Source organism: Engystomops pustulosus, chromosome 2 (genome assembly GCF_040894005.1).
Source record: "Engystomops pustulosus chromosome 2, aEngPut4.maternal, whole genome shotgun sequence".
Lineage (NCBI taxonomy): Eukaryota > Metazoa > Chordata > Amphibia > Anura > Leptodactylidae > Engystomops > Engystomops pustulosus.
This window is the reverse complement of record NC_092412.1, coordinates 222,091,679-222,103,129: the sequence shown is the minus strand read 5'-3', so window position 1 is coordinate 222,103,129 and position 11,451 is coordinate 222,091,679.

Sequence of the window (11,451 nt, the reverse complement as noted above, 5' to 3'; positions counted from 1 at the left end):
GGTGAGCGAAATCCAGGCACGGTCAAGCAAACAGAACAGGTGAATTCTACCTGTGATCTCTCCACACCTGGTTGTATCTCATAATAACTTATGCAATAACCAATTAAATAATTGAGATGTGAGTAAGTAGGACCTGACGAAGTGTTTATGGTTTTTATTCTCTTATCAATGGAAAGCAGTCAAGGATGTGATCGTATCTCTCTATTGTGGATGGATAACATGACTAATACCTTCTTGAGAATTGGCAGACTTGATTCTGATGAACAGGAAAGACATTTTATGGAGAACTGGTAGTTAATAGGTGAATTTATAATAATTGTTCCCCCTACTTATCTTTCCTGAAACACAGGACTCAGGCTTACAATCTACTGTAATGTTGATTTTCCACTGGAACATACTCTTTCCCAAGACGGTTAAATGGTCACTAACATTTACACCAACTGTTAAAGGTTAATACCACATGCAAATATAAGAAAGTTCAAAAAGAAAAATATTTTAACAAAAAACTCCAATTCTGTCTAAAAATCTCTGTTTCATCAGTCATTGAGAGGAATTTACTATGCCTTCTATAAAGGCATGTGTAAAGCCCTCTTTCCATACGTTTTGTAGAATTTTCGCCCCGCACAGCATGCTAGGTGATGTGGGGTGGCCGCCCCAGGCAGCGGTATTTGCTATAGTCCCTTCTGGAAAACTGACAGAGACCATGGGGGGGAATTACTAATTGTGGTGCAAGCACGTCTGTCAGCATCGGAGATCAGTCTCCGCAAAGCACAGCCCGATGTATTTAAGTGGGGCAAGGCTGTTAGTAATTAATGGGTAGATGGAACTGATCAGTCGGGCGCCATAAAAATGCCGACATCAATGAGACGTGCGCCAAAATCTTTCATGGACTGCACCTTAATTTTGCTATCAGATCAATTTTTTCCTGGTCTATCGTGTGCCAAAAATTGCGCCTAAAAATGCAGACAAAATACACATAAATGTGGAGGATAATGTGGAAACGTTAGGCCACGCCAAAAAAAGACGGAGGAGTCGGGATAGTCAGAAACATCTGTTCTTTCTGGCGCAAACTGATTATAAATGATCCACAACAGTTCTGCGCCAAAAAAACATTAAAATCCTGGCATTTTTATGACGCAGATGCAATAATACATGTGCTCCCATGAGTGATATCTCTACACTGGTCAGACCAGGACAAGATTGGTCCCACATATACTAAAAGCCTCTTTTGAACAGAGTAGACAAAATATGGCTGCATATACTAATTTTTTTTTTGGTTTGCCATATGGTATTGATGCCAGGTTTGCCAGAATGTCTCCCATGGAAAACTATAATCTACAAATGAATATTATAAACCCTTGAGTTGTCGGGCTACACAAATTTAATACCAGATTAATAAAAAAAGTTCAGTTTAGCAGATGTTTAGCAGATGTCTTATTCTTTTTGGATATAGATTTCGTTACTCCATTTGATGTTTAATGCATATTGTATGCATTTATAAACACACAGCACATTCTGATAAACTGAGGCTAATAATAACGTTTATAAAGTTTTTCTTTTAATTATTTAATAAACATGATTAAAATAAAATAGATAAATGGTAAGGAAACTTCTCTAATGGAAATCTCTGTATATGCACACAAAACATGATTTCTATGTACCAAAGTAAAGTATGGAAATATTTTTCGTATTGGTCTATGGTGGCATAAAGCAGTTGTCTAAATCAATCACAACGCTGCCTGATTCCACCAACCCAAGTTAAAATGTGTGATGTTACTATTTGGGAAAAGGAGCTGGTTTCATTTCTAATAGTTGATGGCGTTTAGGAGACCTAAATGGTGTCGTACAACAGAATATCTAACATGTATTGATCAAAAGAGAGAATCGGTTCTAAAAATCAACTAAATTTCTCGTCATGGCTTGCCTGACATTTTCTATCCCTGTTACTTTTTCTGTATTGCATAATGTTCAACATAAAATAACCCAAAAAAGTGTATAAATAAATGAAGTGTGGAGGACAAGCGATGGCACACTTACTGTTATAAATATCATGAAAATGAATGGAAAATTAACAAGAGACTGCACCCTAGCTTACCAACAATACCAGGGCTTTATCCTAAAACCATTTTATTCAATATAAACTTATTTTATTTTGCAAATGCATGAAAAAAAATTGTGACCATCACAAAACAAAAAGAAAAAGTTACTTAAACCATGCTGTAAATGCCATTAAAAACTGCCCAAAATATAAAAAAAGATTTACTTTTTACACCCATGAATAAAAGATAACAATATGTTTCTTGAAACCAGAAACCATACAATAAAAAACCGTGTCTTGTTCTACCAATGGTTGGCTTCAGAATTTATACCATGACAAACAATAAAATAAGTTATGGCCTATAAAATTAATCATTTCTTAAATATGACATTTTATTGTTCAAAAACTCAAAAGCATATAAAATACTAAACATGTTTGATACGACTGTAATCAAAGCAACATGTAAAACAAAAGTGAAATTTTATGTACATCACACAGTGAATTACACAATATTAAAACACAAATAAAAGGTTAATAACAGTTGTTCAATACGTTTATGTACCCAAGATAAGGTTTGTTTCAAAAATACATCAGGCCCTGCTAAAAACAACCCCCTTTACAGCAGTGTCAATGAAAAATGAAAAGGCATGGACTTAGGATGGAGACAATGATAAAATATAAAAAAGAATACAGGCAGTCCCCAGGTTACGTACTAGAAAGGTTCTGTAGGTTTGTTCTTAAGTTGAATTTGTATGCAAGTCGGAACTGTATATTTTATAATTGCAACCCCAGACAAATTTTTTTTGGCCTCTGTGACAATTGGATTTTAAAACTGTTGGATTGTCAAAAGAACCAGTGTCAGGATCAGTGGATCCTCTTGACCACCGCGGGAGATGGAACTAGCCGACACCTGGGACCGGAATCCAAGTGGCACCTGGTTTTCACCAGAGCCCGCCGCAAAGCGGGTTGGACTTGCTGCGGCAGGATACCACCAGGTCGTTCCCAGGCGTGACTAGCCCGCGGTGGCAGCCGAGGTCGAGGTACCTTAGCAGAAGACAGTCTCGTAGTCAGGTCCAGGCTCGGGGTCAGGGCAGGCGGCAGAGATGCGAGGTCAAGTCCAAATCCAGGGTCAGCAACGGGAGGTCCAGGCAGGTGGGAACGGGAACACAGGCACACGGAACACAGCAACACGGAGGAACTCGGGTAACATGGGAACACAGGACTCGGGAGCGGAGACACACAGGAACGCAGGAATACACAGGAACGCAGGAATACACAGGAACGCAGGAATACACAGGAACACAGATAAACACCAGGAAGCTTTCTCTTAGGCTGTGAGGCACAAAGATCCGGCAGGGAACACAGGAAGAGGCAGGATTCTTAAAGGTGAGGTGTTCCACCAGTGCACCAATTAGCGGTGCGCTGGGCCATTAAATTTTCGGAAGGAGCCGCGGCAGTCCGGGCAAGAGCAGGAGCCGGGAGAGGTGAGTGAGACCGGGCAGCAGCGGGGGCACACGGAGGAGCACGGATGCGCCCGCGATCCGAGACAGGGGTCGCGGGAGCACCCGTGACAACCAGGATTAACAATAAAGCTTCATTGCAGACACCTGTGATAACTGTTACAGCTGATTATTGTAGCCTGGAGCTAAAGTACAGAAAATTACCTTTTACCAGAGGTCTGTTTGTAACTAGGGGTCGTCTGTAAGTTGGGTGTTCTTAAGCAGGGGACCACCTGTACTTGAAAAATTTGATGATACATAAAATATAAACTTAGCCACCATGAGACAGAAATGTTCTAGAATAGACCTCTACGAGCTGCTTATATGGTTGTTACATATTGATATGGATTAGGATGAGATGTACTTTTCGTTAATGAGATAATAGACATCATTTTATAACTTGTTCATAGAATCACTGTCAATATGTTACATCTGTAAACAAGTGGAACAGAGTGGAAGATTAATTCATTTTGATGGGATTGCCGGAGATAGCTGAGTGCTGTGTTCAGCTATTTCTAGCACATCCATGCAACTGAATGGAGCAGCAGGACACATGCTCATCTTGCTGCTGATTCCACCGATTGGTGAGATCAGGAGCCTCATTCTAAGGATAGCAAGGGGTCCTGATCTCGCGATTGGCGGTTCCAGCAGTCAGGCCCCCAGTGATCACCTTCACTTCAAAGCTTGGGACAAACCCTTTAATTCCTCCCAGAGGAAGAATAAGACACAGCTTCATAGACATCTGATACTGTTATAAGGCGAAACTACTAGAATCAATCATTCTAAAAAGAGATTTGGATCACTCTTCATATACCCAAGAAGTTGGCATGGCTGATCACCAGACCAGTGCATATTTTTATTTCATTGTTCTTTTTCAAATCCGGAGACTGTGCAAATGATACCTAAATAAATTTATCTGCACCAATGAGAAAGTATATCACCCAACAACTTGCAATAATAAGGAACTTAAAGGAAATCTACTGCTAAGATGAAGGATTAGGCTTTAAAAATTATGCAAATGAGCATAAGGGGCTCCAGGTTTAATTAACGCCTATTAAGCCTGGAACCCCTCATGCTACTTTCGATAACTTTTAAACCCTTTTTTTTGCAAGAACAAGGGAATATGGAGCTAAAAAAAAGGGGGGATCCTGCCAGAGGGAGCACACACCAGTATATCAGTGTGCTTGGTTTACAATCTTTCAACCTGGTGGTAGATTTCCTTTGAGGTGTCCTTAAACAAGTTGTTTATATAGTGCACATTGATTATTAGAAACTATGTACAAAAGTATAAGTTAAAAGAGGGGGCAAAATCTGTACCAAGCACCCCCCCCCCCCATCTTAAAGGGAACCTGTCACCAGGAGACCCATTTTTAGCACTCCCCCAGTCCCCACAGAGCATAGTACATACACTGCCAAAGTGTTTTTGTATAAAAAATTGGTTTTACAGAAAAAAAAGATATGTTATATTGTACCTTTCATTATCATCTGCTGTGTGACTAGGCAGTTGCCAAAAGGGAGGGTCTGGAAAGGAGCAGTTCCCCCCCACCCTTGGGGAACAGCTTCTCCATGTGACCTTTTTAAATATATGAAAACACCCATCACTTGGCTTAGCGACGCCCCCTGCTCCTCTACAGCCAATCCCGAGTGATGGGAGTTATTCATATATTTGAAAAGGTCACATGTTTCCCAAGGGTGGGGGGGAAACTGCTCCTTACCAGACCTTCCCTTTTGGCAACTGCCTAGTCACACAGCAGATGATAATGAAAGGTACAATATAACATATCTTTTTTTTCTGTAAAACCAATTTTTTATACAAAAACACTTTGGCAGTATATGTACTATGCTCTGTGGGGACTGGGGGAGTGCTAAAAATGGGTCTCCTGGTGACAGGTTCCCTTTAAATGTATTGTTTATAGTAATGGTATCTATTTTATGGGCCTCTCTTGGGCACTGGACCTGAGTAGGAGATAAAATACCAAGAAATGCATAGTATCCAAAACTGCCTTAAAAACAAATTGCATTTTATTTATTACAAAACATTCAGACCTACACATTTATTAAAAGCTCCCATACCAGTGTATGAACACATTTTGGCGGAGACATCCGAGACCAATATAATATAAAATATACTTGTGTAGGAGAGATTGGACGACGTCACCTTTAAGACTGTCCAGGGTTTGAGTCTCATCTCTTTCTAAAAGGTGTGATCTAATAGCACAAGACTTTCACCTCGGGGGAAATACAGGTGATGTTTGGCAGCGGGAGGCGTGATTCATGGTCAGACAAATAAGTGTCATTATGATGAAGAATAGATGCAGAGAACAATCAGAATAATGGTCATCTTATCGCAAGCCGCAAGCAAGTACAATAGCTCTGCAGACGAGTGTGCGCAGCTCCTCATAGTTGTGCGTTGAAGATGTATTGATAGGCGGAACGCAAGAGAGGCTACTGGGGCATGGAGTAGCCGCGCCGTGTAGCCTCAGCTCCGGCTACTAAACGCCACAGTAACCTCTTTAGGAAATTTGCATATTGGGGGAATTAAAATTTATAAAAGTTCTGATCCACAAAAGAATTAGCCCTAAAAAGGACTATACTACTCTACATTAGAGGAACCTGTCACTGGATATACCTTAATCGGTATATACGTGGTGGTAGGTTTCCTTTAAGAACAAACCAATGGAACCTATCTTGTATGTAACCCGGGGACTACCTGCTTCTCACTAATTTGGCTCTTACCTACTTCTTTTCAGGAACAAAGAAGCCTGAGAAGTGATGGAAAAAGGAGAATTATTCTCACCGTTAATTCGGTTTCCATTAGTCCACCATGACGGCCCCAACTGGAGGATGACCCTTGACCTCTGTAGGGACAGGAAGCAGAGAGGTTAAATACCCCACCCCGGCATCCGTACACCAGTGGCTACCAAATAACTACACCGGCCTTGGATGCAACCCATTTATTGTATGTTATCAATGCACACAAATAGGCAATTTTAACTTTTTTCAAATTACAGGGTGGGAAATATATATGGGCCGTCATGGTGGACTAATGGAAACCGAATTAACGGTGAGAATAATTCTCCTTTTCCATAGCGTCCCCCATGACGGCCCCAACTGGAGATGTACCAGATAAATAATTAGGGTGGGACAACAGCTTGTAAGACCTTCCTTCCGAAGGACTGGTCTCTAGCACTTTGAACATCTAGCCTATAGTGTTTGGCAAAAGTTAGGTGAGTAGACCAGGTAGCTGCTCTACATATGTCCTCTAATGAGGCGCCCCGTTTTTCCGCCCAGGAGGCTGCCACTCCTCGGGTCGAGTGGGCCCTAATAGTCCCTGAAATGTCCAGGTTGTTGGCATCATAAGCTTCTTTGATGACTGTTCTTATCCACCTGGCGATGGATGCCTTTGAAGCTTTTCTGCCCTTGCACTTTCCTCTAAATTGTAGGAGAATGTTGTTGTCTTTTCTCCAGGATTTGGTAACTTCAAGATAATGTAGCAGGTATCTTCTGACATCTAGCGTATGCCACTCCTGTTCTTTGGGATGTTTTGGATTCTGACAGAAGGAAGGCAGAATAATCTCTTGGTTACGATGAAAAGATGAAGCTACTTTGGGAGTAAAGGCTTTATCTAACATTAGTACAATCTTAACTTCACATATTTTAAGATATGGTTCTTTAATAGACAAACTCTGGATCTCACCCAAACGCCTAGCTGTTGTTATGGCTATGAGAAAGGTGAGTTTTAGCGTTAATTCTCTAAGCTTGACCGACTCTAGAGGTTCAAACGGTATTTTTGTGAGATAATCCAGTACTAATGAAAGATCCCAATTGGGGATATTCTGTTTTATTTGAGGTCTTAGTCTAGCCGTAGCTTTGACAAACCTTTGGATCCATCTATTTTCGGCTAATGGGGTGTCGAAAAAGGCACTGAGGGCTGAAATTTGGACTTTTAAGGAATTCGTCTTAAGGCCCTTGTCAAACCCTGCTTGCAGGAAGTCGAGCACCTGTGAGACATTAGGGGACATTTGGTTAGGAGGAGTCCTGCCACAAAAAGACACAAATCTTCCCCATATCCTGGCATAGATTTTGTGGGTAACTGGTTTGCGGCTCGCTTTGAGTGTGGAAATTACCTTGTTTGATAGTCCCCTGGATATCAGCAATCGCCTTTCAGGATCCAAGCCGAGAGCCGGAGAGCCTGTGGATCTGGATGGTAAACTGGACCCTGGAACAGAAGGTTGTTTAGAGGTTCCAGCATGACAGGTTCTTCCAATGCCATCTTTCCTAGCCATGGAAACCAGTTCCTCTTTGGCCACCAGGGAACAATGAGTATAACCTTTGATTGGTCCTCTCTGATCTTCTGAATCACTCTCGCTATGAGAGGTATAGGAGGAAATGCGTACATTAGAGGTCCGCTCCAGGACTGGCTGAAGGCATCCCTTTGGCAAACCGGAGTATTTGGATCCAGAGAGAAGAAATGAGGAACTTTTGTATTTTTGCTGGTGGCAAAAAGATCTGTCACTGGTTGTCCCCATTTTTGTATGAGACTTGAAAAGATGTTCTCGTTTAGACACCACTCGTTGTGGTCTATCGTCTGACGACTGAGATAGTCCGCTATTTGATTCAATTCTCCTTTTAGATGGGTGGCTGAAAGAGAGCGGATGTTGGTTTCTGCCCAGATGAATATCTCGTCTGAAAGACTGAGGAGATCGGGGTTCCTGGTACCCCCCTGATGACGGACATAAGCCACCGTGGTGGTGTTGTCTGAATAAATTCTTACATGTTTTCCCCTCAGGCTTTGAGCACTTGCTCTTAAAGTCTCTAGTACAGCTCTCAGTTCTCGGAAGTTCGAGGAACGGGATCTGGTCGAGGACGGCCAAAGACCTTGAACGGGAAGGCCTGCTATGTCCGCTCCCCATCCTGACTGACTTGCGTCCGTCCGGATATTTATCACTGGCCAGGGATGCCATGATATTCCTCTTCCCAGGTTGGAAGTATCTATCCACCACTCCAGGGATTGCTTGACCCCTTCCGGAATTTGGATCTTTTGATTTAGATGTTGGGGATCTTTGTCCCAGGAGGCCAATATCCAACTTTGAAGGACTCTGGTGTGACTCTGGCTCCACTGTACACTCTGTATGGAAGATGTCATAAGGCCCAGTATCCTCATGGCTTCCCTTATCGTGCAATGACTTCTTTTTTGAAACAATATAACATGTTGCATTAGTCTCGTTGCTTTCTCTGGTGGTAAGAAGGACATCTGCTGGATCGAATCTAATAACGTTCCTAGAAACACAACCTCTGTACTTGGGTTTAGTTTGGACTTTTCCAGGTTTATTATCCATCCTAACTGATGTAGGATCCTCATTGTGAAATCTCGGTGGTGCATAAGCTCTTGTTTCGAACCGGCCACCAGTAACAGATCGTCCAGGTAGGGGATGACTAGAATCCCTTTCCGCCTCAAGAAAGCTATCACCTCGATCATGATCTTTGTGAATGTCCTGGGGGCCGAAGAAATCCCAAAAGGCAGCGCCTTGTACTGATAGTGGACCTCTCCTCCCCAAGGTGATCGTACTGCGAATCTGAGGAATTTTTGAGATTTTTGATGTATTGGCACATGGTAATACGCGTCTCTCAGATCTATCGTACACATAGACGCTCCTGGTTTGATCAGAACTGCTGCCGAGCTCACTGTTTCCATCTTGAACTTCCGATATCGTATGTACCTGTTCAGATTCTTCAGGTTGCATATCATCCTGAAAGAGCCATTCGGTTTTTTTATCAAGAAGAGGGGAGAGTAGTGTCCTTCTTTTAACTGTGTCTGAGGTACCGGGATGATGACATCCAACTGAATGAGTTTTTGTATCTCTGACCACAGCGAGTTTGAGAGGTTTTCTGAGGGCTGCTCTGTCAAAACAAATTTTCTGGGGGGAAGAGAGGTTAGTTCTAGATGGTAACCTTCCTGAAGAATACTTAGTATCCAGGGATTTGATGTTATCTGAGTCCACTGGAAGTGGAACTTCAATAGTCTTCCCCCCACCCTGGCGTCATTGTTTTCTAAACGCTGGGGCCGAGTTGCTGGCACTGACAAGGAAGCCCCTTCCTCTCCCTCCTTTAGGGTAGCTCCACCTGCCCTGTTTGCCTTTCCCTCTAAAGGGCTGTTTTCTGTCCTTAGAGTCTCGAAAGGGCTGCTTTCTTTGGTTACTTCTGGATTCCGGAAACCCTTTCTTCCTGTCCGCCGCTTTTTCCAAAAGCGTGTCAAGTTCAGAACCAAATAGGTATTCCCCTTCAAATGGAATACCACATAATTTTGACTTCGATCTGAAATCGCCAGTCCACTGGCGAAGCCAAAGTGATCTTCTAACTGAATTTGATAGTGCCCCTTCCTTGGCACTTATTCTAACTCTTTCCGCTGAGGCATCTGCGATGAAGGCGGTGGCTGCTCTCAACGTTGAAAATGTACTCAATAACATCTCCCTAGGAGTACCATCTCTAACATGACCTTCCAGTTCGGTAATCCAATGAAAGAGAGTCCGTGCCATGGATGTTGTGGCAATATTTGATTTTAGATTCAACATGGCACACTCCCATGTCTTCTTTAGAAGGCTGTCCGCCTTTCTATCCAGGGGATCTCTTAACTGCATTGCATCCTCACACGGGAGGTCCGTCTTCTTGGTCATTTTCGTGACCTGGATGTCTACTTTAGGGGTAGCGTTCCAAATTTTGGCTTCTGTTTCATCAAAGGACAGACGACTTTTAAATTCTCTAGATATGGAGATTTTGTTCTCCGGTTCTCTCCATTCTTCTAGTATTAGTTCCTTAAGAGTGTCATTTATGGGAAACACTCGCCTCTTCTTAACTTTAAGAAGTCCGAACAATTCATCCTGAATAGATTTGGTCTCTTCTATTTCTTCAATTTTGAGGGTATCCCTCATAGCTTTTAGTAAGGGTTCCAGATCTTCGGATGCTAACAAATATCTCGACTCCATTTTACTGGCTGAATTTGAGGGACCTGGCTCCATATCCATAGACTCCTTGGTCCCCTCTGAGTCTGATGTATAATCCGACATGGATTCTATAACTCTTTGTTTTTTATGTGGAGGCTCCTGAGGTATGAAAGCTGTTATGGATGATGCTATAGATGTTTTAACTTCTTCCCTGATAAAACTACGCATTTCATCCACAAATGAGGTTCTCTCTTCTCTGAGTAGATTATCTACGCAGGTTTTACAGACCGGCTTTTTATAGTCCGTAGGGAGTTTCTCTAAGCACATATTACACTTTTTGGAAGCGGTTTTCTTTGTGCCGGACTGATCTTTAGCTCTCCCTTTATCCTTCTCCTTTTCCCTGGGCTCCTGCCAAGGAGAAGGAGAGGTAATTAGTCCGTAACCGACACCTCATGTGATAATATAGGGACATGTGGGTGACCCACCACCCTATCCCCAATTGACCCTACTTACAGGGTTCAAGGATATGAGGTCCAGACTTGAAGCCTCCATGCCATGTGTCTCCATATTCCCAATTGTGGGACCACTGATATCAGCAAGCCTAAACATTTATAGAAATGTGAGATAGACTGTGACATTCAATCAAGTGGAATATAACAAGGGAGTACCTGAGGTATCTTGAGGGTTACACAGCACAAGCCCCTAAGAAAGATATACACATGTCTATATAGACCTGAATTGTATATAACACATATGACACACATGAGGCAATCATACAGCATGTTAACCGACCTTGTTGGCCGGAAAATGCTCAGAATAGCGTCCGATTTTAGCGACTACTCTCGTCAGGACCAGAGTGCGACTATTAGACCTCAGATCAACGTGAATACCTGCTTTTTCAAGCTTACCGCTCCACGCTCCTGCTTCCGGGTCGCGCCATCGTGACGTCACATCCGGTCCCGTCATTTCCGGC